Below are 25,103 nucleotides of genomic sequence, written 5' to 3'. Positions count from 1 at the left end.
CATGTTAACTATGTGCTACCTCCAGGTTCAGAAGCAGTATGCCTCTGAATACCAGTTGCAGGGGCGCAATTGTGGGAAAGGAGTTCTCCTTACATTTCCTGCTTGTGAGCTTCCCAGAGGCCACTGAGGTTTACAGAGAAAATCCAATCTTTGCCATTTTGCATGTTACAGGTACCAAATGTTCCCCTTCCTCTTTTATGGAGGAGGAGGATTGGCTGTCTTCCTTCTTGATAGTATAGGAATATCTACTCCCTATTATCAGAGTTTCAACAAGTTGTTCCCATTACGTATAAGCAAGCCAGGCATGGGGCGTCTGTCAGGGAGTCTGGGGAGTCTTTAAAGTGGTCCCCCAGACAGGCAAACCAATACCTGTCCCTAAATAGAGTCATCCACATGGAGATAATGACTCTATAGGAGAGTTCTGTGGCAGATATATGAGGCCTGGCCCAAGTTGCATCTGCATCTGAAATGGTGCCACAGTATACTTTTTTGTGTGTCTTCAGCATCTTAAAGTCTGACTGCTATAATAGAAACTTTTATTGTGCTGACATTTTTTTCTCTCTCCTGTCACACCCAGAATACTGTGATGGGAGAGCAGCTGAAAGATGCAACAGATACATGACATGCAGTCCTCCTCATAGCCAAACACCACTTTTTTTCCCAGACAGATCTGGGCATCTCAGCCCTGTATAATGTCAAATTACTAAAATAACACCGATTACAGTCAAAAAATAAAAGTTAAAGGATCATGTTGGAAACAGATGGTGGATCAATAGTTTCACGTGCAGCCTGTATTCTCCGCAGACCACATGGTATTCATAGATCTGAAGTTTAGCAGATGGTGTTTTTGCATTAATTTTCTAAGTCGCTAACCATAAGATACTCTGTTTTCAGGAAACTAGTTGCCTTAAGGCTTGCATTATTTTATTTTTTTTAAAACCCATGTATTTAAAATGTTTTCATGTGTTTGCTAGCACACAACTTTCACAGGTTCTCCCTCTCAAGGATTTAGCACAAATTTGTTACGACTCCCAAGGAAATGTCCTCTTAATAATGAAGACTCCCCATAGAATAAAAAATGGGTAGAACTTTATAGTGCAGATCCCGCACCACCAGTAATTCATATGAACACATAAACTTGACTAAGAGAAAGATGTGTCAGTATTGCTCACTAATTGACAGAAGCTCCCCAGGGTCTCAGATGGAGGTCTTTCCCAGTCCTATCTGGAGATGCCAAGTAAAACAACCTTTAACCTTCTGCACAGTGGCATCGCTACCTTTGATTTCACCCGCTGCGGTCACTTGTGGTGTCATCCACCCAGTGATCAGATGCAAAAGTAATTGGCGATGATGTGATGACATCATCACGTCACCACCAATTACTTCCAGCTTGCTTATCCTCTGCAGAGCACAAAGCAGCCTGTCATTCACAAGAAATGGCTCAGAGTGACTGAAAACCACAGAAGAAAAGGTTCTGGCAGCTGCTGCTAAGGGGTGACACCCTTGCTTGGCCATCTTGGCCACCGCGAGCTGTGTCGCTTCCTTGTGTTCTCGTGACCAACCTGGAGCAGGCAGAAGATGCAGCAGGCTTTTCCCATGGTGCCTCTCCCACAATTGGTGTCACCCGGTGTGCCCCGCACCCCCATACTCTCCTAGTGACACCCCTGCTTCTTCATGAGAGCATGCGTTCTGCTACGGAACTATGCCTCATCCCTGACTAAGCAATTCAATGTCTGTTGTGCATACACAAAAAGAACAAAATTTATAAAAGAACAAGTTCACAACTTCTCCCATATTTTCCCCTGGATTTAAGGTCAATGATGCCTCTGCCACCAGGTTCATGGCATATGAGTATAAAGAGATTTTTCAGGTATGACACCTCCTTATGAAACCTTAGTTCAAGACCTGGCCATCCCTAAGGTCAACTGAGACCATCTCCCTGGGTGAGAGGGATGAAGAGAGCGATGGAGCAGCAAAGGAAGTATGGAGGAGAGGAGAATGGTGAACTAGAGTATCTAGAACAAGAAAGAAATGTCTAAGGGTGGAGTTTAGCTCCATTCCATAATAAAAGTTCTAAGGTTTAACTGTTCAGTGGCCATGCTGATATAATAGTCATGCATAATTTCGGCCCTTGGACTGGGGGCAAAAGTCTTGCTGATTAGCACCAGCAGACAATGACATGTTTAAGACACTATGACTGGAAGTATCTTTCCTGGCATTTGTAACAGGAATGCAATCTGTTTTCCTTTCCAGTGGGAGAGTTTTGTCTTCCTTCAGTAACATAACGGGAGTAATTCACTCCCGAATTGGCCTTTTCAGCCACACTAGACGCTGTTCCAAAACCACCATTCAGAGCGCGATACCAGAGTCTTTCGAGACTGAAGGTTGCCAACAAACCAGTAACATCTTTACAAAATCAGATTGGATTAGCTGATGTCATCATCATCATCATCACGCACACGTGCGCGCACACACGCACACACACACACACACACAATCCCTTATTGCCTGGAATCAGTAGTGGTGACAAGGTTGGTGGAGCTCTTAGGTCAAGCTCGGTTCTGGCCCTGCTCACTAACCCTTTGTGCTTTCACATGGTCACACTTCCCTGCCATGGTGCAAACTTGGCTGCTGAAGCACAGAGGGAGAGGCACCCTCTAAGATTCCTCCTCTTCCTTTCCCCAGTGGGGTTGCAGAAAGGGAGAAAGTGATCAGAGGATGCCCTTTCCTCAGCACCACGGTTGGGCTGAGTGAGGGGTGCCCAAGCAGTCTCCCCTCTCACCCGCCCCACCTGCTCATGAACTTTTCAGGGACCTTGGAAGATGCTCAGCTGTGGCTGGGGAAGGCAGGACACAGGGGAAACAGCAGTCGTCGCTCGGATGAGTGAGTTGGATGTGCTGCTGCCTCCGCTTAGCGGGATCAGAGGTCAGCTGCTTGGGCAGCTGGGAGCCTGTAGAACTTCAGCCAATGCCCAAACTGTCCAGCCACTGACACTGCTTCTGGCTGGAATCATGCAGTGAAGAAGCCCTTGCCATTTTTTTTTTTTTAAAACAAGTGAAAACCAAACCTCATGGCAATCTGGTACGGCAGTATGCAGAATATGAAAAGTCAACACAGAATAATAAAACCCTGCAGGACCGAATGGAAACCTAACCCTCATACACATGTCAAGACGTGAAACACAACAATGCTGCACGCATCGCTTTTGACATCCCCATGGCGCTGTAGGAGAACTCTACTGAAAATCCTCTTGAGACTGTATCCCAACACTAGGTGGTAGAGGAAGATTGTTGGGAGTTGAGGGGTTGGGGAAGGGAGAGGCATTGTATTAAGAGCACCAAATGAATTCTTAAACAGACAAAAAAATTGTACACGTATCTTTGATCCAGACCAAATGTGTAGAGAAAGAAAACTTTAAAACAAAAATAGACATCCCCTGTACTTTGCACCTATTTTTGGGACCGGTGGATGTCATTATTTATCATCTTAGCCTCAGTCCAGCTCTGCTCATTCAAGGGCTGGAAGTCATTCAAGTCAGCGGTTCGGTTTGGTTAACCTGCCAGGAAAATGCAATCTTTCCCTCACCTTCTGCAGACCGTCTTCCAAACGCAAATATATATTGCAACGGTTGAATGGGGGATTCGCTCTCATTTTAATCTGCCAGAATCATTAAATATTAAAGGGGTCTTTATCTAGTAAAATTTATGACTAAATAAAATTTCTGCTGGCGGGACTGACAAGAAACCAGGGTGACGTTTTATTTGCTATGGGCAGGGGGGTTTTCCAGTGGAAGTCGGGCGGCTTGACCTCACCAGGCTTGTTTACCAAAAGCTCCTCGACAAGCAATAAACCAACCGAGTCTCTTTTCGCGAAGCCGTCTCTTTATTTGTCAGTTCTCTTCACTTGTCAGATTTCAGATCAGCTTTTGTGGCCTTAAAAGCTTATCATTGTTGTCATTCAACAAGTTGAAACGGCGCCTTCTAAACAGAGGATTCTACTCATAGCACTCTGTGCTATTACATAACTACTCTGTACATAACTACTCTGTGGTTCTCAAACTTTGTAGTACCTGGACCCACTTTTTAAAATGGCACTCTGTTGGGTCCCACCTGGCTTTATGAGACTTAAAAAAAAAAAGGTGATCTAGAAAGAAATAATATTTTATGTATTTGTTTGTTTGTTTGTTTGCAAACAACTAGATAACCACCCTAATGAATAGCCTCAAGGCTTGAGGGGCTTAGTTATGTGACTTCACCTGACCCCACTGCCTGCAATTGACGGAACTGGAAAAAAACCACCCCAGAAAAAGAGGCTCAAACATTTCCTTATATTTATACAAGCTTGCAAACTGCAGGAGCACAGCTCTTTGCAGGGCAGTTAGCAGCTATCTGATTTTTGAAAAGCCTCAGGGCTTGAGGCAATTAGTTATCTGACCTTCACAACACCTGTGTATTCATTGGGGGACCTCCGGGACCTCATGACCCACCATGAAATGTGGGTCCTGACCCACAGTTTGAGAAACGCTGATCTCTGAAAGTTCAACATGGACATGCACACGATCATGCACATTAGCCTCTGCAACATGTGTGCAGCATCTTGTGTGGTTGGCAACCTTCAGACTCGAAAGACTATGGTATAAGCCTACAGCACCTGGTATTCCCAGGTGGTCTCCCATCCAAGTACTAACCAGGCCTGACCCTGCTTAGCTTCCAAGATCAGACAAGATCAGGCATGTGCAGGGTAACAGTTGCTGTCCAGCATCTTGTATGCATATGCATAAAAGGAAATCCTTTGGATCAGGGCCTTTTATGGAAAAGCAATATCTGGTTAAGGGTCTCTGAGTGATCCTACACAGAATATCTTTCACTAACTAGCACACAGTGACCTCCACTGTGATTCCCCAAACATCTGAATTAGAACTGAAAACATTAATCAATTATTGAGCGTGATTAACTGATTGAATGCAGATTACTATCATTAAATATTCACCAAATGCCCCATGTAATGAGATCATGTAATATTCTTTTTAATTGCTTAATGAATCGATTAATCTTCTAAAATTAAGAAAATTAATTCACACACACACACACACACACACACAACCACACACACACACACACACACAAACTTGAATTGGTTTATAATCATAGTTTGAAGTCAGGGAATGTAGTTCATTCCCACAGGTTTATCTTCAATCTGTTTAGGAGTAGTATTCACACTGTACATAGACAACGACGATAGGTAAACTAGTTGGTTCAGGGCACAGAGTAACTGGGTTTTCATGATCCATAGAAAATGGGGCTAGACCTGATAGCATCTCTTAAATGATCTTGTAAGGATAATGGATATTTCCTTTTAAAATTCCAAGAAGTAGTGATTATAAACATGTTCGACTAACAGCCCAATTCTAACCCAACCATCTTCTGCCATGCAGCTACATCAGTGGAGTTTATATTGCATTCTGTGGTGGCAGGGCGATCAGATAGCCAGGGAGAGGTAAGCAAAAATCCTGTTTACTCACCCTTCCAGTAGGCCACCTGACACCTATGGGTCTCCTTGGACCCATGACAGCTGTTTTGCTAGTGTAAATCCAAGAAGGGGGCAAGATGGATTGGAAGATCAGGTACAGGATCTGGCATGAGCTTTTGCTGCCAAGATTCACTCCCTCCATTCCTTTCCCCACTGCTCCCCTCTCCCTCCCTGGTCCAAACCACCCACAAACAGCCCCCTCCACCATTTTACCTGGGCTGGTGGAGCGTCCAGACGAGTTTGGTGTGCACATGGAGCCGCTGGCCATTTCCTCCAGTGGTTCTGTCATGCACATCAGCGGCACACTTGCACCATTACAGCAGGGTCTTAAACGACAGCAAACTAATAGATCCACAGTCATAAACAGCCCATATAGGATTAGGTTCAACTCTTTCAATCCTTGAAAAACATGGGCAAATGTTGTTAACTGAACTTAATGCTTGGTTACCGATGGGAATGAGGATTAAGAGGATACGCTGTGAATGATAAGAAGACAGTGTGGTCCTGGCTTCCTGGGAGAGTTAGTGTTGCGAGCTGCTGTGCTCAGGCCGCTGGGACTCCACTCCGATATCTGCTGCTGCTGGAGCTCCGCCGACGGCATGGCACGCAGATAGCTGCCCAGTTGTTATTGTGTGCCTGTCTCCCAAGGTCGGAGCGCTCTCTGCTCCCGGCGAGAAAGAAGGACTCAAAGGCAGAAGTTCTCCACCACACTCCTTCTTTATTATATACAAAATATTTACAATGTCCAGATAGTACATACAGTACACAATTCTAAATTCCAACGGATGTAGCCTCCGGCTCAACACTACTCTGCATCTCCCACAACTTTGCTTGCCCCTGCTGGAACTTATACTTCTAGTGACCAATCACAGTGCTGGAAATACTGCACAGTCATGCTGACTATGCAGGTGCAGTCACACACTCACACACTCACATTATGTCACATGATGCACATCACCCGATGTTGCATCAGCTCCAAGTTCCCAGGGGGCTGTGCTGGCTTGCTCTGGCCAAGGCTTCAGGCCTGCCACTATGCAGCCAGTAAATTACTTGTCAGGACTGGGGCTCAACCCGTGACAGTTAGCAATTTGGAAGGTGCTACCAATGGACATGGAGCTCGCATCACAAGGGCCAATGCATGACAAATGAAGTAAACCGTTAAACAATTTTGTGACATTTTATCTGAACCCCCTAGGTGTCCCACATGTAGCCCCAGTTTCAATATAATCCCTATGTCAATAACAGCATAATCCTAAACATGTCTGCTCAGAAGTCCTATTGTGCTGGGAGTAAGCCCTATTGGACACAATGGGACTTACTCCAGAGTAGACATGCTTAGGATTGGGCTGGAGGACTCCTCTCTATCAGAACACACACTAGCGGCCTTGATATTTGGGTGTGATGTAAGACAAAGACCCAGGTAGACAATTTGCGTGTCTAGACATTGGTCATCAAGTCGATGAACACTGAAATATCCAAACAATCTAGCACTTCAGAACCAGGAAGTTTTTGATATCCTCCCTATCAATCCAAACTGGTACATATTTACTTGTAAAAAAAAAATCACTTGGAATAACACAGTTCATTTTCCAAACATCCGATCAAAGTTCCATTTTGGCTGAGAAGCTGACAGGGGCTTCCAGAATAGCCAGTTGCATCATATTTTTAGAAAGTTCTTTCAGACTCCATTTCTCGCCATCTCAAGACAATCTCCTTTGATGTTTGGCAAACAACAAAAAGAAGGGGCTGTTCATATCGTGCTTTTTTCTTAAGGGAAGGATTACACCGAACAAAAACGAATTCCTTCCATTAATAACAAAACCAAAACAGGGAAAATAATCCTCCTTGCCTTTGTGATTCTGCCAGGTTCTAATCAGGCGGGGGCAACTCAGCTCACCAGTCCAATCATTCAGAACTCTGTTTGAATAACTTCCAGCAAGTCAATATAATGGCAGAGTTGGGCACAACACAGTATTTTAAAATCTCTAATTGGAGCCCATTTCTGGTTTTTGGGAAAGAACTATTAGAGCCTGATAGCTGATTGGAGCTATTAATAGAAGCAGGGATGCTGTGAGCCTCCTAGACCCTCCCCAAAGCCAGTGTGACATCCCCCCCCATAAGGATACAAGGTCCTGGGTCCCTGGGGCACCGTGATCACTGCAGTGCCGCAGGGCACCCATTTCTGAACATAAGAAAAGACTTGGGGAAAAGACCATCTAGTCCAGCCTCCTGTATCTCACACTGGCCTGCCAGATGCCTCAGGGAGCACACAAGACAACTTAAGACCTGCATCATTGTGCCCTCCCTTGTATCTGGCATTTCCTTAAAGGAGAACGGCCCTCTTCTGGTTCCCGTAGTAGGTTGCGACCCACAACTTTGGAAACAGCTGCTCTAGGGCTTTTCCCAGCCATGCTACCTGAGATCCTTTTCGCCAAAGATGCTACCAACTGAATCTGCCACCTACTGCATGCAAAGCATGCGCTCTCTGACTGAGATGGTGTCCCTCCAAACATACATCTTATGCAGCTTCCTCGTCGGCTTACCAGTCGTTGAAAACACTACCTCCTCTCCGAACCATCAGAATTACAATCGGTTCAGCTGATTCTCAGCTGTTGAAATGTCTGCAAATCAGGGCTGAAAATGAGTATTGTATCTAGAAAGCAAAATGCATGGAAGCATCAAAACAAACTTTTCCAGTTGACCTCCCAGTGTTTTCTGGGTTGAATGGCTAAGAGCATTTGACTGTCCTCTGGGAACCATGTACAATAACACTCTTTTTTGATTTGGCAAAAAAGCTATACATAAAAAAAAAGAAAAGGAAGATAAAACTGTGCCAAGGGTGTGAACTTGAAAGTCTCAAACATCCAAGTTACCTGCAGGGGTCTCTGTAACTCAACAGTGACATTAATAATGGATTTAAAACAAAAACAAAACACAAGGCTGTGGAAGATGCTTAACAGTACAAATTCACTCCACTAGATCCATGTTGATGCTCATCCAAATGAATTTTGTTGCTGATTTGTCATATGAGGCCTACCCTGTTAGGCAAAACATAAGAACATAAGAACAGCCCCACTGGATCTGGCCATAGGCCCATCTAGTCCAGTTTCCTGTATCTCACAGCGGCCCCACCAAATGCCCCAGGGAGCACACCAGATAACAAGAGACCTGCATCCTGGTGCCCTCCCTAAGGTGCCTCTCTCTCTCCCTGGTGTGTGGTGGAAAGCAGCTTGTTGTAACCTTCACAGTTCTTGAATTAATATTTTTTTAAAAAAAAATCATTGCAAATATTAGTTGAAATATGCAATGTTCCAAAATTTTACCCAATCAAATCATCATTTGATACATTTGGCATTGTTCATGATATACTAACAGATCTCACATCAGGGCATAGTCCAAACTGTGGATTGTGACCCACCTGGTGGGTCGCAGGCCAATGTGCTGCGGGTCACAAGGTTGGTCCCTCCTTCCTGCTCTTGTGTTTGGTTGGCTCCAACCTGGACCCTCCAGAAGCAATGGGAGGCGGTTCCCAGGTCATGTGGGGCTTGGTACATACTCCACAGACCTTAGAAAGCATCTTGGAAGCAATGGGGAAGCAATTTCTGGCTACATTTGGGTTCAAGCCTGCTACTTCTGAGAGGCTTTCTGAGGCCTGTGGAATGTGTTTCAAGCCTGGCATGGTAGAACGTGGTGGGTCACAGTAGGGGAAAGTGTGGGGACCACTGACATAGCCTACAATGTCTCAAGCAGGCTGGTGGGATTAAATGACACATGTGGGCACCTGAGGTGGAGTAAGAAGGCAATCGTAACAGCTCTGAAAGAACAGAAATGTGTTCCTTATTAAAAATAAAATAAAATAAAAAGGGGAGGAGTGCATTTTCATATGATGTAAACTTGTATGTTGGTTATTATCATTAGAGAGACCTAACTGTAGGTATCTCTTTCATCAGAGGTTACGTGGGTGGCAATAGGAGAGGGTCTTCTCCATGGTGTCACCTTAATTTAGAGGCCACGTCTTAAAGAAAAATTGCCCCATTAATTTGTCAACCAATACATTTTGCTGCTCTCGTGTGTTTCTTTCCTTTTGTTATCATGAATTTTAGCATTTTGAGGGCGGTATTTTTATGCTGCTTGCATTTTTAACTACGGTATCAGTAAACAGCTGTGAAAACCTTGAATGATAAAGTGGGATACAATACAAGTTGAGTATCCCTTATTCAAAAATCTGAAATCCAAAATGCTCCAGAATTCAAAACTTTTTGAGTATCAAGATGAAGTGGAAAATTTCACACCTGATCTCATGTGACGGGTCACAATCAAAACTCAAGTGCACAATAGTTTATCCAGTGTCCCTAAAGAAAAAAAAATACCTTCAGTTATGTACATGAGGTATATATGAGACATAAATGAATTTTGTGTTTAGACTTGGGTCTCATCCCCAAGATTTCTCATTATGTATATGCAAATATTCCAAAACACTTCTGATCCCAAGCATTTTGGATAAAGGATTCTCAACCTGTATCTTTTTTAAACCAACAGCTATTAACAGTAGCTTTGGGCGCAATCCTAACCCCTTATGTCAGTGCTTTCCAGCACTGGCATAGCGGTGCCAACGGGACATGTGCTGCATCCTGCAGTTGGGTGTCACTCACGGAGGGCTCCTCAAAGTAAGGGAACGTTTGTTCCCTTACCTCGGAGCTGCATTGCCCTTATGTCAGTACTGGAAAAACTGACATAAGGGGTTAGGATTGCGCCCTTCATCTGTTCCATGGAGGGTATGAATAAGGCCTACGTTGCAAATGGAACTAGACTGGTATCTCACCAATAGAGCAAGAACCAAATTCGTTAGTCATGAAAATACTTTGAAATCACGGCCGATATAATCAGACTCATTTATAAAATATTACCTATTTGCAGAGTCTACCGAAAATCCTTAGAGTTGAACAAATTGTGAAGGATATTTTAAAAAAACCAAAACATTCCTTAATCAGCTCCTCTCCCAGCGAGCGAAGCAGGGGAGCCATATATTAGCATGTACAAAGTAGAATATTTTCTGTGGCCTTAAATCATGGCACCGGGAAGCAATCTGAAGTGTCCCACTTCAGCATTTTTTTTTTTTAAATGAACTTAATGGAAGCTATAAAACATGCATATTTTCTGCCTTCAGGACTTTCAGGTCAGGGGGAGGAGCCTGGGTCTGTTTCTTTTAGATTTTCAAAACATGGTATGTTTCAATGCTAGGCCATCTGAACAACCAATCATGAAAGAGCAGAGTAGTTATGAATTTTGAATTTGGGCTGCAGGAAATTTTCTCAGGATACAGGAACTTTTGTCCTCTTGCTTGGGGTAAGCCAGGGGTGCCCAAACCCTGGCCCGGGGGCCACTTGCAGCCCTCGGGGGCTTTCAATCAGGCCCTCGGGGAGCCCCTAATCTCCAGTGAGCCTCTGGCCCTCCAAAGACTTGCTGGAGCCCATGCTGGCCTCTCAGCAAGAGAACGACTGTTCGACCTCTCACTTGAGCTGTGGGACAAGGGCTCCCTCCACTACTTGCTGTTTCAGGTCTGTGATGCAGCAGTGGCAGCGAAGGAAAGGCTGGCCTTGCTTTGTGCAAGGCCTTTTATAGGCCTCGAGCTACTGCAAGACCTTCATTCATTCACACAAGATCCATCTCTAATATATTCATTTATGTAAATTTATTCAAATTTTAAATTGTAAATTAATTCTTTTTTTTTCCGGCCCCCGACACAGTGTCAGAGAGATGATGTGGCCCTCCTGCCAAAATGTTTGGACATCCCTGGGGTAAGCCCTAGCAGACACAAAGTGTTGCTTCAAACCTGTGCTAACAATATCACTGATGCAAGTCCGTGTGGATCCGTGTTGATCTTTCCAGATCCGGGCTGGGAAGGGGTTTGGGATTGAGTGTGCACTGCTGCCACGAAACTCACTCCCCTCTCAGACCTGATCCCTGCCCCATCCTCTTCCCGTTCCGCTTTCCACTCCATTCTTCCCCCTGCACCAATCTCACCAGCTCTGGCAGGCCTCCATCGCTCTGCTGGCATGCACAGGAAGGCTCTGGCCTTCCCATCAGTGTGCAAGCTCCCTGCACTGCTGTAAAGCTTTTTACGGTGCTTTTGCGGCAGCTGCACCAGAAAAATGCGCATTCTGCCAGCACAGGTCTGTGTTATGATTGGGCCATTAGCTAAATTCACATGCACCTGTAAGAGTGCACGATACTATTTTGTCTGCCTGCCTGCCCCCTTGTACTCAGGGCAGCACACTGACCTTCCCCTTTCCTGTGGAAGCAGACACACTGCCACACTGGTCTATGATCAGAAGGTCCCATAAATTCAAACGACAAGCTTTGATACCAAATGTTGTCTTTTTTTGGAAGCAACACCAACACATGCACACTGAAGATCTAATTAAAGCCAGAGAAAATGTTTTCCTGTTTGTGTACATAAATTACACAGCAAACAAAAAGCACTGAAGTTATTAAGTTGCTCAGCTAATTTCAAATCTTAATTAGCTTTCAGTGCGATTGCAAAATATCAAAAAACAATTTTTTTTAAAAAAAGACCCCTATAAATACATTATCTCTTTCCTCTTTAAAGTGTCCCACATAGAAATACTTCTTCAAGGAATTCTGCTGAGGTTGGCATGTCTCGACAAATGGTACCTGGCAACAAAATGTTGCAGTACAATCCCCATCCCCTAAGAAAAGTGTTCCTGTTCAGTTGTGTTCCTCTGCTCCAGTCATTTGGGAAGAAGAGTCTTGTAGTGCTGTTCAAGCCTCCTGTGTCATTAGGAAGAGGGAAGGAAAGAAGGGAAGGGGATAGGATCTAGGTGCAAGTCACTGCCACTGGGATCCATCCTCTCCCTCCCTCAATCTTCCTTCCACAATCCCCCTTCTCTGCCCAGACACTCTGCCATATGTCCCCTTCCCCACACCTTTTCTTTTACTGCCTGCCCCTGAGCTAGCTTAACCTGTGCTCCTGTGGGTAGCAACATACTGCCAAAACTGCCACCATGTGCAGTGGCAGCCCCAAAATGGCCACCAGCAGCACGCAACACATACTGCCATATGGCCGTTACGTCATTTGCATTAGTTAGAATTGGGCTGTTATATAGTTCGCTAAATTTAGCTCCGCAGAAAAAAAGAAAGCTTCACTGCTCTGGGCCAGGGTATCTTAGAGATCGCTTACTCCCGTACAATCTGGCTCGTCCTCTCAGGTCATCAGAGAAGGCCTTTTAACAAGTGCCGCCGCCTAAGGAGGTACGTGGGGCAGCGGCAAGAAACAGGGCCTTCTCAGTAGTGGCACCAACGTTATGGAACTCCCTTCCCCTTGACTTGAAAATGGTTCCCTCTCTTGAGACTTTTCGGCCAGGCCTGAAGACTCTGCTGTTTAAACAAGCCTTCTGACTTCATGGCCTTTTAAACATCTTTTATACATCTTTTAGTTTTTTTTTACAGGACTGATTCCTCTAAGAACTGCTGTTTTATGCTCTTTTTATTCTGAAGTTTATCTGACTACTGTTTTTATGGTTTCTGTTAATCTGTTTTTAATATGTTTTTATCTGTTGTTAAATTATGTTTTAATTCTGTTTTTAATATGTTGTAAGCTGCCCTGGGTCCCTTTAGGGAGAAGGGCGGGATAGAAATAAATTTTATTATTATTATTATTATTATTATTATTATTATTATTATTCACCCAACAGCTTTAGTAGAGAGGAGAGCTAAGAATATGGAGCGCGAGCACTTGAGCTGGATGGAACTGTCATCCTTTCCGATATTATCAAGGCAATTATTTTAACTGGAAATTTGGGACCACACAGTTCTCAGTCAGAGCGAAGCATCTTTCGCAATGTTTTCCTTTCATCCATAATTTGCAAATTCATAAATAAATGCCCAGGGCCATAAATTATACCACACTTGACAAGTGGAATTCTAGTAAGACTCATTACGACAGTGGAAGACCTCCACTCTTCATGAAAATGGAGATGTTGTCACTTCCCAAATTACAGGAGAGATGTAAAGTTAAGCTCATCAGACAATAAGGAGGCTAAGCTATTATAGTTAATGAGCCATTCCGAGCCCAACTACTCTAACCTCAGAGGTTATTGACTAAAAATATGCCTATAACTGATGGACTTTTTTTTAAATTAAGACTCCAATTAAAACATCCACCCTCACATATCTCTTGTAAATCAAATCACTTTGATCCAATCAAGGAATTTATGCATAAGCTCTCGGTGGTAGAGGAGACATCCACTTGGGCTGTGCTGCTAATGAAAAAGGCAGGGATGTTCTTAAATGTTCCATAATGATTCTCTTCTGATGCGCTGCCTGTGGATCTTAAAGGAACAAAAACGCATGGCATTTTCTCAAGGAAAAGGGGGACACATTTCCCCCCATCGCACTGACAAATGGCAGACCTGAAAAGTCAACACGGAGATGGATTTTGATCCCCCTTCCTTCGCCCTTGATGTCAAAAAACATACTTTTTATTCCCCGTGTAACTTCCTGATTCCCACAAGGCTCTGCATATTCAGCTGGCTGGGCATCATGTAACAAGTAACAGCTCAAAAGGCCATGCGTGGGAGAGGGAGAACTTTAAAGAGTTATCATATTCGGTTGCTATCCATGCACGGCACAAATTAATCTGGGCCGTTTGGACTTAACCTGATTTCCAGGCCAATCCAATGCTTCAGAGATATAGGCATAGGGTGCCCTGAAGCCAACACTTGTTCCAGTTTGACAGTAATCACAGCCCTGGGATACGGTACATGGTAATGCTTATTGTAGGACTAAATTGAGGACATTTCCTGAGTTCTTAGACAAGAAGTCTCAAGCTTCAAGTTGAAAAACACTCCTTTTCAAAAAGCCCAGTCGTCCTACCTCTTTGCAAGTTCTTTGCTTTCTCAAGCCTTCCTGTCTTGGCACCTGTCATTCCTTTGGTTTCATTGCCAGCCCCCATTTTCCCCAAGAAAGAAATTCCTACCTTGGCAAAGGAAAGGTGATTTCCCACTGGGTACATCATTTCCCACTGGGACCCACAGAGACTGTAGTTGCTAAGCAAGTTCCATTGGGAGCCAGGTCCAGCAAAAAGGGGGCTGGACCTTACTTGAAATGGGAAAGTGTGTTGTTCAAGTTCCTCCAGATCTCCCCAGCTGGAGGCTGAATGCAGTCAAAGCCCACGCGGATCCCTTGCGTGTCCTCACAAAAGAACAAGGACATGGTGTGAGATGTCTGTGCCATGTAGACTTCGTATAGTGGAAGGGGCAATGTTGGTTCTTTCTGCCACACCAGGAAGCTCTCTGCCTGTTGGGAACTTGTAACTCAATCCTATGCATGTCTTCTCTGAAGTAAGACCCATTATAGGCAATGGGGCTTACTCCAAGGTAAGTGTGGATACTATTGCAGCCCTAATTGGAAGCCCAAGAAATTCCCTATATTGCCCTGACCTTAGGTGTGGCCTACAATATGTACAGTCAGTTCCCAAGAACTCCTGGATCTGAATTGAGTGAATCCTCTTTTGTTATGGCTGCGAGGCAAAGCAGTTGAAATGCATGAGGATTTTGGACAAGGTAAGAACATAGGAACATAAGAAGAGGATCCGGCTAAAGGCCCATCTAGTCCAGCTTACTGTACCTCACAGTGGCCTACCAAATGCTTCAGGGAACACACTAGACAACAGACACAACCTGCATCCTGGTGCCCTCCCCTGCATCTGGCAATCAGAAGCAGCCTACCTCTACTTTGCACATACCTACCATGACTTGTAACCTGTGATGAACTTTTCCTTCAGAAATTTGTCCAATCCCCTCTTAAAGGCAAGGTGTGATGAAGTAAGGCAAAACTGCAATATAACAACATGTGAGCTAAAATGGTAGGTGGGCCTTTGCACAGCTTCAGTATGTGACTTGGCTGGAGAGTCACTAACCCACATTCTGGCTACTCATTCCTGGGAATCAGTGATAGTTTCCTTATCTTTATTACTATTTCTTTCTATCTGTCACATTATGTCACATTCTAGCACAATCAAGAGACTCATCCTAGAATGGCAGAAAGGCACACCTATCTAGGCACACAGGCACATCTATGCAGGCAGATAGGTGAAGCAGACTTGATCTTCAATGCTTATTGGAATATCAGGGGGCAGGTTTAACTCCCATCTCAGTGGTGTCATTGAGTATTTCCATTTACGTTCTTCTCCAGAAGTGAATAGGTTCCAGTCACTGCAATGGGGAAAATTACTGAATTTGGGGCCACTGTTGCAATGATGGTAATAGAGCCCCCCACAACTGACACAGGGGGAATGTTATATGACTGCACATACATGCCATGGGGACTTTCAGTGCATAAGATCTCCCCTTCATACACTCTATGAATCATACTGTAGGATCTTCGCCTAGCGTATATACAAAAGTCAGCTTCCATCATCCCATCACAGTGGCACAGTAGTGTGCCACAAATGGTCTGCAGGTGTGCCGCAGCAGTATGAGGGAGGGTCATTTATTAGTATAGACATTGCGGTTTGTGAGCCCCCCACCAGCAGCGCAGTGTGCCTTTTTGATTGTCCGAAACCTGATGGTGCATCTTGACGGTTTTAGCGCCTTGTCAGTGTGCTGTGAGATGAAAAAGGTTGAAAATAGCTGGGCTATGCAGGTCAGGAGCTGGATAGATTCTCAATGACTGAGGTCAATGGGAACAGTTAACAAGGATTACTCCCCACCCCAACGATGTCACCAAAGGCATGCCTTCATTTTCTCCCATGTAAATGAACAACTGTCATTCATTCTGAAGGGGGTAATTACAACTAACCACATCACACTTAAGTTAATGTTGTAGAGAGTGAAAAGCCTGCCCTTTGCTCTGACAGTGACTTGCAGGGATCTCCCACCCTGGTCCTCGCATTAGGTAGGCCCCTCACCTCTTACCCCCATGTCAATGATGGACATTTTGCCCATAATCATGATCACCTCATCAGACAGCCAGAAAACTAACAGATGCAGAGAGGTGTGCAAACAGTATTCGCTCACATCCCTGTGTAAACAGAGCAGCCCTCCGGTTGCCTAAAGACAGAAGCCTCATTTACAAACTTGTTTTGGGATGGAGGTGTTATTTTTTTCACTAACCGCTGCAAGATTAAGCCTCCCACTAGCTTCTGATGGTGTGAAAATCATAAATTACTTTAAAGAATTTGGGGAGGGGGGAGAGAGAGAAAGGGAGAGAAACAGCGGGAACATTCCAATTAGTAAATATACAGTACACACAGAGATACCTGTATAGCTCCTTCTCATTTACACCTTAATGGTGTTTTAATAAATATTACATGAGTCAAAAATAGATCCAGAGAAGCCATCAGCCCAGTAGGGCGACATTACCTCTTTTAAAGTTTTTCTAATTAAAAAATTATATCGAGCAAGGCCTGCACACCACACCTGTATGAATTATTTAATTTGTAGCAGCCAGGAAATCATTTCTTCCCGGTTCTTCAGAGCTTTTAAAACAGTCATTCTTTCCAAAAGGAACCGGGAAGGTTACATTTGCAAGGCAACTTTTTGAATAGTGAATATTCATTCGACGTCTTTGCGCGTTGCTATGATTCCTACTTGGTGACCAACCCACTCCCAAAGCTTCTCCAGGTTGCTTTACAAAAGAGTCAAATGGACACATGTGCTGGATTGAACATGGCATGCACCTCAACACTTAACCACTGGCACTGTTGGCAACCTTCAGTCTCGAAAGACTATGGTATCGCGTTCTGAAAGGTGGTTCTGGAACAGCGTCTAGTGTGGTTGAAAAGGCCAATCCGGGGGTGACAATCCCTTCCACACAAGGAGCAAGTGCAGTCTGTCCCTGGTCTGTCTCCCTGGCTATGGGCCTTCCTTCTTTGCCTCTTTGCCTCAGACTGTTGGCCAAGTGCCTCTTCAAACTGGGAAAGGCCATGCTGCACAGCCTGCCTCCAAGCGGGCCACTCAGAGGCCAGGGTTTCCCACCTGTTGAGGTCCACTCCTAAGGCCTTCAGATCCCTCTTGCAGATGTCCTTGTATCGCAGCTGTGGTCTAACTGTAGGGTGCTTTCCTTGCACGAGTTCTCCATAGAGGAGATCCTTTGGGATCTGGCCAAAGTGGATCCGGTCAAAGTGGGATCCAACCACTGGCACTACTGGTGAATTCATTCAACAGACTGAGGCTAAGAGGCAAAGAAGGAAGGCCCATAGCCAGGGAGACAGACCAGGAACAGACTGCACTTCCACCAAACGCTGCCCCCTTATGCCAGCCCACTTGCTCACATTCCATTGGCCTGTAGCTCAACACTCCGCATTTTCTCTTCCTCCCTCTCCCCTTCTTCCTTTTCCAATCCAGAGAGTAGCAGGAGAAGGAGCAGCAGAAGAAGCAAGTAATCAAACAGAAATGGGTGCCCCCCTCCATGAATCTGCTGCCTGAGGCAACCACTTCAGTTGGCCTCGTGGATAAGCCGGCCCTGCAGTGGGCCACTCTATTGGCGCTTTCCAATGGTTCGTTTCAAGCAATCACTGGGACTGCAGTTCAGTGGGAAAGCCCTGCTTGGCATGCGGACAGTACATGCCCAATCTCGTCTGATCTTGGAAGCTAAGCAGGGTCAGGCCTGGTTAGTACTTGGATGGGAGACCGCCTGGGAATACCGGGTGCTGTAGGCTTATACCATAGTCTTTCAAGACTGAAGGTTGCCAACCAACGAACCAGTTCCAGGTTCAGCCCTGGCATTTCCAGGGAGGGCTGAAAAAGATGCCGTCTGAAAGCCTGGAGAGCTGCTGCCAGTCACTGGAACCAATACTAAGTCAGATGGCACAGCGGCCTGTGTAAGGCAGCTACCTATGTATCAACTAGCTACCCGCGTACCAATGTTGCACTCATATCAGGGAATCTGGGGTTTGAAATGGAGACTTCAGAGTTTGGGTCTAAGCTAATAAGCAGGACTGCATGTGGATGCAACATTAGCCCCCACAATTGGCAGCAGTGCATCAGTAACCGGGGCAAGCAAGGGTCCTTGCTACTATTTTAGACTGTTGCAAGGGAGACAACAAAGGTTGAAGCAGGTGGATCTCATGAAGCCTCCCCTATCTTTTCCCACAAGCACTGAATGGTCATGCTGTATGAATCTTCTGGATTGGCAAACGTACTAGAAACCTCAGTCTTTGACAGACAGAGCAACATTTTCTGTTGGCTGCACTTCGAGACTTCAGCTTCCACAGACTCAGCTTCTCAGGGGCGCTGAGCTGGAAGATCTAGTTTTAGGTACACTCAGTGGCATCACTAGGGGGTTGACATGACCAACTGACATGCATGACGGGTGACCTTACTTCTGGTACAAATTTTTAAAATCTTGATATTTTTGAACAATACCATCGTGTTATATATAATTTCACGCAGAATGCAATGAAACTATGTTGAAATATCTCTATTCCATCCAAAGTTATAGCCAAAAAAACCAATGGGAACCTGGCAATGGTGCATCACCATGTCCACTGCCCAGGGCGTTGCCCCACCCACTGCATGGGAGGAGGTCCATCGTGGGGGTGACTCCTGTACCAGGTGGTGCCAACTCTAGTGATGCTACTGGGTACAGTCAGCCATGGCAGCAGCCTAAGCTCAGCACACCATGGCTGAGATGTGAACAGAGCTGAAGTTGTCCTGGTGTAATATTTGACACGTTCATGTCACCCTGCACATGCCCAATCTTGTCTGATCTCGGAAGCTAAGCAGGGTCAGGCCTGGTTAGTACTTGGATGGGAGACTGCCTGGGAATACCGGGTGTTGTAGGCTTATACTATAGTCTTTTGAGACTGAAGGTTGCCAACCAACCATCCACAGTCACACTCCAGAGCTTAGCCTCGGAGGAGTCCGCAGAATTGTCTCATACATGCCCCACTGATACCATGGAGGATGGTGCAGAACAAACCATGGAAACGTTTTATGAGTCATGCTATACATTTAGGATTTTTTCCTGGACTATCCACTACATCGTGAACAACACATTTCATATTCATTCAGCATATGTGTGACTTTTTTTCCCCCTGGTGAAAGCCGTTTCAGTGTAATTTGTGGGTGTCCTCGATTCTGTGAGCCATTTCCATAGGGCCATGAGGGGTGGGGTGGGGGGCTTCAGGGAGAGACAAGGCGTGTAGGCACCCTACAAAGGCATTCCTTAGCATTCCTTTTTCGGTCTTTCATAGACAACGACTTTTATTAATTATTTGAACAAGATTTAGCGGAGATGAAAGAGCCTCCTCTCCTTTGATGAGACTACATAACTATCATTAACATTTTATTATTTATGAGATTTGTGGGCACCCTAAGGAAAGAATGCAAAGTGCTTGGCAAAATTTCTTGCCTTGCTAATAAGCTGCCGAAAAAGGAACCGGTGTGCTGCGTACGCAGCCCCCATGATGTGACACGTGTGCTTTCCTAGGACACGGCTGACACTATCCATCATCATGTTGGGAAATGATAACTCCAATGATGGTTTTCTTCCCCAGCACCCTCCCCCACAACCTTCACCAATTTATCTCTAATTTACCATTAAGGCCTGATGTTTCTCCCAATTAGTCTTCTTTCCAGGTCAGAAAGCCTGTGCAGAATCTCTTCAAACCCTTTATTAAGGCAAGGTGTGAAAACTCATTTTTCTTAAAGGTGAGAGTCTATTTTTCTCCATTGCCCTTAGGTAAGTCGGAAAGAAGAGATGAAGTTTACAAATGGAAAGAACTGTTATTACTTGAGATCAGCGGTTTTCAACCGTTGTGACGCGGCACACTGGTGTGCCGTGAGGCTGCCTCAGGTGTGCCATGGGGCCAAGGAGTCAGGCAGCGGTGGCGGCAGCAGCGCGCGTGGGAGAAGCGGCTGTGCAGAGCCATGCGCGGCAGCAGGAGAAAAAGGAGCAGCTGCACAGGGGCGTGGATGCTTCTACTGTTGCTGGGGCCTGCCCTGTGCGCTGGTTGGGCAGGCAGCCAGAAGAGCCGGGAAGAGCTCCCGGCGGAACGTGGAGGGAGTGAGGGCGAGCGGCGAGAGCGAGGAAGGAGTGAGAGCGAGCCTGAAGGCAGGTAAGAGCCAGAAGCAGCTGGAAAGGATCCTGGAGAAAGCTTTTTCCTTGCCAGCAATGCCCCAAAGTGACCCTCCCTGCCTTGCCTCCACTGGCAAGGCTTTGGCAGGAAGGGCGCTAAACCACAATCCTATCCACACTTACCTAGGAGTAAGCCTCATTGACTATAATGGGGCTTACTTCTGAGTAGACATACAGAGGCTTGGTGGCACTCTTTCTTGAATAAATGAGCAGGCAAGTGATGCTTTTCTCTTCTCCCCCACCCCACCTCCTCCCCTCCTGCACACACATCCCCCATCATAACTGCAGTTAACCCCTCTGACTGCCCCTCCCCACCCCTCCCTCTTCCCCACCTTCCAAAGTTCAAAACCAGTTGCCTCCCATTCTCTTTCTCTCTCTCTCTCTCCCCCCATCCTAGTGAATCCTGCACTTGTTTCAGCCACATCTCCTCACGGTCCCTCCAGTATGCTCAGTCTCATCTCTCTTTGCCAGCACCTCCTGGCATCTCAGAGCATATCAGTTGATAACAGTTTGAATAGACCTGCTTCAAAACCTTTCCAGAAACCACATACACCTTCCTCTCCAGGTTTCTTGGGAATTTCTTTCATTGTCATGTAATGATCTAAGGCTGTGATCCTAACCACACTTTCCCAACAGTAAGCCCCACTGAACAAAACAGGACTTACTTCTGAGTAGTCCTGGTTAGGATTGTGCCCTTAGTTATATTAATTAAATTGCAACATAATAATGTAATTAAAAACTAGTAGTGTGCCTTGACAATTTTAGTGCCTTTTCAGTGCCTTTTCAGAAAAAGGTTGAAAATGGCTGCTTTAGATACCCATGGCAGGGACAAGTAAAGTGTAGCTGTCCCATTTATGATGTGTTCTACATGCATTAGACTTATATACATACTGTACACACACACACACACACACACACACACACACACACATGTTTTGTTCTCATCTATACATACTGTACACACACACACACACACACACACACACACACACACATGTTTTGTTCTCATCTCAGGCCCAACAATTTCACCTTTCCAGGGACTAAATTGGACTGAACTGCACAGCATTAAGGGATCTGCCTGTTAGATTAGTGGTTCCCAAACTGTTTAGCACTCGGACCCAACTAAAAAAAAAACTTCACTATACTAGCCACTCAAGTCTTTGTTGTTTTAATTGTGATTGGGCAGCAGTGCTCCCCCCCCCAGTAGAAGGCTGTTTAACCCTTGATGCACATAGCCTAATCTACTATGTCAGTTTTGCAAACCACCAGAAATTGGGTCGTGACCTATGGGGTGGGCCACGGACCCACAGTTGGAGAACCGCTGGATTAGAACATGATAGACAGATACCCCCGATCCAGCTGGAGATACTGCACAAGTAGAAGCAGGATGAACCTACAAGACTAAATTAAAATGAATATTGCCAAAGAAGGCAATGTGGCAAGCTAACAGCCCAATCCTACCTAACTACCTGTGAGTTGATGCAGTTGGACTAATGGGGTATGTGCTGCATTTCGTGGGGGCGTTTTGAGCTGCAAAGGCCTCCTCAAGGCAAGGGAGTTTTTGTTCCCTTGCCCCAGGATAAGCCCTCACAGACCTGATGGGTCTATTTGGACCTTCATCAGTTATTTTGCTGGTACAAGTCCGAGTGGACCTGGGAAGACAGATCAAGGCTGGGAAGGGGGACAGGATATTGCCCCCTTCCTGGCCTGGATCTAGCCCCTCCCCATCCTTGTCTCTGCCCCAGTGGCTCCCCTCCCTGTTCCGTGCACCACCCACCAGCAGCATGATGTGCATGCCCTTGGCAGCCATTTTACAACAGCAGAACACTGTTCTGCTGTTCTAAAACTACCCTTGCACCGGCCCAAACTTATGATGGACTGGGCTGAAAATCAGAACACGCACTTTCCATATGTGGTCCCAGAACGTTCTCTGAAGGCAAATTCCTGAGCAATTTTGCTGAACTTAATTTGGTCTGAGCAGCATCATGGTCTGAGCAGCATCAACTGCTGAAGGCTCAATGCCAATCCCTAAGACCATTTAAAACTGGACCTCTGGCCCAGACTCACTTTGGGAGCCAGAGTAAGGCACTCTCTTTTAGCCCCAGTTCTATGTCTACCTGCACATGCCTGATCTTGTCTGATCTTGGAAGCTAAGCAGGGTCAGGCCTGGTTAGTACTTGGATGGGACACTGCCTGGGTGCTGTAGGCTTATACCATAGTCTTTCGAGACTGAAGGTTGCCAACCATTTCTACGTCTATAGAACTGGATGGTCAACAAAAAATATTTTGCAATGCTGTTACTGCAGGATTAACACATACAGGCCATTCTAACTCACTTGGCGAAATGCTATAGGATAGACATTACTCAGAAGAGGATGGGATGATTGCGATCTCATTTACATAAATTGCATGCGTTCAGCAAGGGTGACAATGATAGCTGAAGGTCTAACTGCTCAACCCTATTTCTAATATGGATTTCTTTGGCTTTAAACTATTCAGATAGACTGGCCTGTTTTCTCTACTCCACCACAAGATTAAATAGGCCTTTAGAAGCCCAATCCCTTCTCCTCACAAAGGCACTTATCCGCCATGATCAAGTCACCTTGAAGGCACGCCTCTTCCCAGCATCTGAAATCAAACCAGCTTTCCTCCCTAACATTTCAATCTTCTTTTCTTCAAACAAACAATGCCACGTAATATAAAAACACTCTGACGAGAAGCAGCATTTCCCTTTATAAATGCCCAGCAGGGTCATCAACACTGAAAAGGGAACCTTAAAATCAATTAATAATGTCAGATTAGTACTGCGAGAGAAAGGAATTCAATCTTTTATTTAGCTTAAATTCCTTTTCTTCTGCAGATGTCCCTGCAATATTAATAGTGTTTAAACATAAATCCTTCTCTCCATGCAGCCAACATAATTGCACCCTGCATGCTAGCTACTCTAGCTGCTTTGACTAGCAGCGCTGAAACAGCCTTAAGCTGTGGCATTGCTAATCCTAATGCCGGATGCCGTGATGTGAGTTTTATTACTTTGCATAAATGAAAACGGGAGGGGGGGGAAATATCCCTCCCTCCAGGATTGCAAAGTGTAGCAATGACTTCAGCAGAATCAAGGCGTGGAGATGCTTTCAGGGGGTCAAATGGGATTCTGGTATGAAAGTGACACACGGGCATCCGGAATTTGGCATCCTCTCCCAGTGCACATGTAACTGATCAGCTGTGCAGTTCCGAGCATATGTTCAATTGAATGAATTCAATTTTTCATTTATTTTGGAGGGCAGCAAGAGACAGAGGGATTTCTTGGAAGCGGCTAATGGGTTTTTGGATGCCGTTGGCTGATAAGGTGTCTATTTTGCTGCTGGGAACTCCTGATATAATATTAAAAAACAGTTTCTTCATTTTTACTAGGCCTTTCCCAAAGGGGAGACACTTGAACGCTGAAATCAAAGCGGAATACTTACCTTCTATGAACTGTGGCTGTGGCTACTTACGGGAACTTTTACATATTCTCCTGAAGGGCACCGAAAGTTAACTCACTTTTTGTGAGGGCACAAGGGGTACGCAATACAGTAGCGCAAAAGCAAATTGAGGTCTGCCGTGTACGTTCCGTTATAGGATGTGCGGAATATATCCGTACTTTCAAATATACATTTCTTTGCAACCAGAAAATAATAAAATTTCCTGAAGTAGGCTTACATCAAGGGCAGAGAAAGCTGAAGAAGTTCACATTGGGGAGTTGACATCTAGTACAGATGGATAATTGGCTGAGAAATCAAATTCAAGTAACTACTCATAGTGTGAATTTTATCTGGATCTTCTGAAATGTGTTAACAGGCTTTATAATTATTTATTTCTTTAAACTGTGCCTTGTGGGTTTTGGATTACACAGAAATGTGACTGCATATTGTTTTGACTTGGCAAAGAAGTTAAGATTCCTTCACAGCCACTAGCAATTGTTCCTCTGTATGTATGTACTGGGGTGCCTCAGATACATATCTTTCATACACCTCCAGGTGTGATATCTCCCACCACACTCCACTTCTCCACTTCCAGTCCACCTACTTTCATGAACATCATTGTTCCATGAACATCACTGCCCATCTTATTTCTTGCTCTCCACATGTCTCGCTTCTTCCATGCACACAGTTGTGCAGTCAGCATTCCAATACTTGAGAGAAGCACTATTTTTTCCTCTGCTCCAAGCACCTTGCTAACATTATTTGCCCCTGTTCCCCATCTCACTCTATATGTATCTCAAGTGTAGGTGCCCTCCCCAGTATCCGAAGATCCCATGTCTGTGGTTTCACTTATCTGCTGTCCACAAATCCTCTCCACTAATCCTTTCACTTATCTGCTGTCCACAAATGCACAATGAATCATCCCTTCATTTGCTAAGGTTTTGTAAAGCACAGATTTTTTTGGACTTTGCTTACTACATAATGCTAAGAAAATGAAAGTAGACACATAGA

General features: G+C 45.1%; 1 protein-coding gene and 1 pseudogene across 13 annotated transcripts in view; both read right to left on the bottom strand.

The window, feature by feature from the left end:
* FHIT (fragile histidine triad diadenosine triphosphatase) overlaps positions 1 to 25,103 on the bottom strand; it is a 1,225,929-nt gene that overhangs the window by 95,457 nt on the left and 1,105,369 nt on the right. The window lies entirely within an intron of this gene.
* LOC136642595 (5S ribosomal RNA) lies at positions 4,639 to 4,755 on the bottom strand (annotated as a pseudogene).

Source organism: Tiliqua scincoides, chromosome 2, assembly GCF_035046505.1.
Source record: "Tiliqua scincoides isolate rTilSci1 chromosome 2, rTilSci1.hap2, whole genome shotgun sequence".
In the NCBI taxonomy this organism is placed as follows: Eukaryota; Metazoa; Chordata; class Lepidosauria; order Squamata; family Scincidae; genus Tiliqua; species Tiliqua scincoides.
This window is presented reverse-complemented; position numbering and strand designations above follow the sequence as displayed.